The following is a 4,759-nucleotide window of genomic DNA, read 5'->3' as shown; positions in this document are numbered from 1 at the left end:
AGGCAAGAGTGAGATGGTGAGAGAGTGGGGGAGTCGTGAGAGGGAGATGAGGCAGTATTCAGGTGAAGGAATTAAACATCATGATAAGCTATAAAGACAGTCGGAAGAGGAATTGAACCTGTCGAGATTTCAGAGGCAGATGGTGACTTTGGAGGTGTGCTTTGAGATATGATCTTCCCAACACCACTCATAACTGACGGTGAGACCTAGGAGCTCCAGAGACGACATCTCTGATTGGATGGCCACAGAAATAAATTTGGGGCTTGACAGCTCAACATTACAGCAGCACGAGGTGACAGTTATGCCATTCCTGCCTCAAGATGAATGTTCACAGACAGGTGACAATGTACTTGTTTTATAAATATCGTCAGAGAGGGATGTTACTGCAGCCTGCGTGAGGGAAAGATTGTGGGGACACAACTCGGTTTCTCAACATGGAAGGCAAATCAGACTGAGAGGAATGTTAGATCATTCTGTAAGACTGTGTTGATCCTTCGGCAAGCCAGAAAATGTAAATGTAAAATCTCACGGCTGAACTCAACAAGCAGTCTACTTTCTCAAAGTCGTGATGGCGCCACCTTAAACTCTCCTCCACCTCACCTCAAAATACATCACCAGAGATTCTGCTGAAGCTAATGCAGAATGACTCCACTCGGTGCTCAGTATTTGCCTCCAAATCTCATGCATCCAATCTCACCAGCTCTGTCCCCATTCGACGACACTGTACCCTCTGTCTACTGGACTCTTGGAAGTGTCCTCATCCGAGAAATTTGAGAAAACTATGTCCAGCCTTGACAGCAGACAAGATGGCATCCGTGCCCATGTTCAATCTGTCTTTCTCCTTTTTACACCTCTCCTCTCCACGATAGTCAGCAAATATCACTGCTATCCAGAAGAAGGGTGCAAAACAAATCATCTGACATACAGACAGGTGTGCTTGCATCTCCCACAAAAATGTAAGCAAAGCTCTCGAATCCGATCACTTCTGGCAATATTGTTTTTCCTCTTTTCCTGCAGTCTTTTCATCATTTTCATTTCCATCCCAGTCACTTTTTATTTTTATTTTTATGTATACAGAATCAAGGCTCGTGAAAGAGCTAACATTTATCACACAAACAAAATATATAAAAAGAGGGAGCGGTAGACAAGATGGGGAAGCACACAAACAACATTGAGAGCAGGGACATCGGGAGATGTGTGGAAGGGAGAGGGCTTGGGGGTGGGGAGTGTGGGGGGGGGGGGGGGGTGGGAGAAGTATAAAACACAACGACACCAAGGACTTCCAGGGCAGAGGTTGGTATTTCAAAAAAGTGGATTGGGGTGAAATTAGCGGGGGTAGAAAAGATCAAGGTTTTGGATCGGGGAAGATAAGAGATGGTGGTGAACAGCTGTTTTAAAGACCTGGAGGGAGGAGTGGGATTGAAGGGAGTGAGGGAGTTTGTTCCAGAGGTGGGAGAAAAGAGGAATGAAGGAGTGAAGGTGAGCAGAGAGTCTTGATTTTGCAGTTTAACCATAAGAGTGTTGCTGGCAGATTTTGTGCGACCTGTAGGAATATTTGGGGGACAGAGCCCAGAGAGAGCTGGGGGGGCAAGGCCGGAGAGGAGTCGGTAGAAGACGGAAAGACCACCAACCTGCCTGCGGCGAGTGAGTGAAAGGCCCTCGGAGTTCGCTTCATCGCGGGAGATTCCAATAATTCTGAACGCTTTGGTTTCAACAGCGTGAAGACGAGCTAGGTGTGAGGCAGGAGGGGAGAGCCCAGAGGGGAGAGCAGTATTCCATTGAGCTGCGGATGAAAGCCTTGTATGTCGTGAGGAGCTCAGGTGTGCAGATAGTGAGAGATCATGGCAGATAGTGAGACCCAAAAGTTTTTGAGCGACATAACTTCTTGGAGAGGATTGTTGAGAAAGTAGATGGGAGGGTTGTCGAGTCGGTCTTTTCGGAGAGACATCGTAAGAGTGTGAGATTTGTCCGGATTGAAAGACATGTTCCACTTGTTTGACCAGTCTGTGATTTTGTACAGGTCTGCAGAGAGTGAGGAGGCTGCAGACTGCCAATATGAAGGGATGAGGAATGGAGCGGCAGAGAGTGGAGTCATCAGGAAAGGGACAGAGAGGATTTTCCAGAGAGTCGGAGAGATCATTGATGAAGACCAGAAAAAGCACAAGGCCCAGAACACTACCTTGGGAAACTCCAGAACACTACCTGAACATGAAGGGGAGATGAGATAAATCCATTCAGGGTCACACTTTGACTACGACCAGAGAGGAAGTCCGCAAGCCATGCGTGGAGATTTCCATGGATACCATGAGGAGAGTTTGGTGGGCAGAGCGGGGTGCCAGACTGTATCGAAGGCACGTGATATGTCAAGGGAGACAGCTCTGATTTCCTGTTTGGCATTGAGGACCTCCATCCATTGTTGGGACAGCAGAAGCAGACTGTTGGGCATGTCCGGTTGGCGGGCATGTCCTTCTTTTCAAAAGTGGACCTCATACGTGGCTGCCATCAGGTCCCCATCAGGCCGGAGGACATCCCGAAGAAGGCCGTCATCACGCCATTCGGACTTTTCGAATTTCTTCGGATGCCCTTCGGGTTGAAAAATGCGGCTCAGGCGTTCCAGCGACTAATGGACAGCGTCTTGCGCGACTTGGATTTTGTGTACGTCTACCTGGACGACATTCTCGTCGCCAGCGCATCCCGCGAAGAGCACCTCCACCATCTCCGCACGCTCTTCGAAAGCCTGGGCCAGCATGGCCTCATCGTGAACCCCGCCAAGTGCCGGTTCGGCGTTGCCGACATCGACTTTTTGGGGCACCGCGTCACCAGGCACGGGGCCGTCCCCCTGCCGGCCAAGGTGGAGGCGGTGAAGGGGTTCCGCGCCCCCGCACGATCAAGGGGCTCCAGGAGTTCCTGGGCATGGTAAACTTTTACCATCGGTTCCTGCCCCGCATCGCCCAGCTCCTGCGCCCCCTGCACGAGGCCCTCCGAGGGAAGCCGGGCAAAGGTGACGTTACCTGGACCGAGCAGATGGACGCGGCGTTCACGGGCGCGAAGCTCGCCTTGGCTAACGCCACCATGCTCACGCACCCGGCGCCCAATGCACCGATCGCCCTCACCACCGACGCCTCGGACTACGCGGTGGGCGCGGTGCACGAGCAATGGGTGCGTGGTGCCTGGCAACCGCTGGCGTTCTTCAGCCAGCAGCTTCGCCCGCCTGAACGCCGTTATAGTACCTTCGACCGCGAGTTGCTCGGGCTTCACCTGGCGGTCAGGCACTTCCCGCCATCTGCTCGAGGGCCGTGCGTTCACGGTCTTCGTCGACCACAAGCCACTGGTCTTCGCGATGGGCAAGGTCACCGAGCCGTGGTCGGCCCGGCAGCAGCGTCACCTCTCGGCCGTGTCTGAATATACGACGGACATCCGGCACGTCGCGGGGAAGGACAACCCGGTGGCGGATTGCCTTTCCCGGTCCGTCGCCCACGCAGTCCACCTCGGCATCAACTATGCCCGGATGGCGGCGGACCAGGCCGCCGACCCCGGCGTCCAAGCCTTGCGGACCGCCGTCACGGGCCTCCGCGTCGCCGAGGTGCCGTTCGACGACGCGGGCACGGCCCTCTTGTGCGACGTGTCCCTCGGGCGGCCTCGCCCCATCGTGCCCGCGGGCTGGCAGCGCGAGGTTTTTGACGCCATCCACGGCCTGTCCCACCCGGGCACGAAGGCCTCCCAGAGGTTGGTCGCCGACAAGTGTGTCTGGCATGGCCTCCGGAAGGCCGTCCGCGGTTGGACCAGGACGAAGGTGCACCGACACACCCCGGCCCCATTGGCCCCGTTTACGGTGCCGGAACGTAGGTTCGACCACGTTCATGTGGACCTGGTGGGACCTCTGCCCCCCTCGCGGGGTTTCACCCATGTCCTCACAACGGTGGACCGCACCACCCGGTGGCCGGAGGCCGTGCCTTTGGCGGCGACGACGGCGGCGGACGTCGCGCAGGCGTTCATCGCCACCTGGGTCGCCCGGTTCGGCGCCCCCTCGGACATCTCGTCCGACCGCGGCCCCCAGTTCACCTCGGAGCTCTGGGGGGCGGTCGCGCGGGGGCTCGGGGTCCAGCTGCACCGAATCACGGCCTACCACCCCCAGGCCAACGGCCTGTGCGAGCGGTTCCACCGCTCGTTGAAGACCGCGCTCCGGGCCACCCTCCGCGACGACGGCTGGGTCGACAGGCTCCACTGGGTCCTGCTGGGCCTCCGGACGGCGCCCAAGGACGACCTGCGCGCATCCGCGGCGGAGTTGGTCTTCGGACAACCGCTGCGGGTGCCGGGCGAGTTCCTCCCCGACCCCACGGCACCATGCGCAGGAGCGCTCCGCGCTACAGGAGACCGCCTGGAGGTTCGCCCCGGTGCCGACGACGCACCACGGGCACCCACCTACGCACGTCGCCCCGGAGCTTCGCACCGCGGAGTACGTCTTCGTCCGGCACGACGCCCACTGGACACCACTGCGGCCCCCGTACGACAGGCCTTTCCGCGTGCTGGAGACCGGGGTGAAACATTTCACCTTGGACATCGGCGGTACTCCCGACCGCGTCTCCGTGGACCGCCTCAAGCCGGCCCACCTCGACGTGGACCACCCACCGCCGGTGGCTCGGCCCCCGCGTCGGGGCCGCCCCCCTGCGGGCGGACCCCCGGCACCGCCCGGCCCCGCCGGCACGCCGCCCCCCCGGCCCCGCACCCATCCCGGGTGCAGCCGGAGGCATTCCAGCGG

The sequence above is a fragment of the Myxine glutinosa genome, chromosome 4, assembly GCF_964187855.1.
Source record: "Myxine glutinosa chromosome 4, kmMyxGlut1.1, whole genome shotgun sequence".
Lineage (NCBI taxonomy): Eukaryota > Metazoa > Chordata > Myxini > Myxiniformes > Myxinidae > Myxine > Myxine glutinosa.
Note: the sequence above shows the minus strand (reverse complement) of the source record.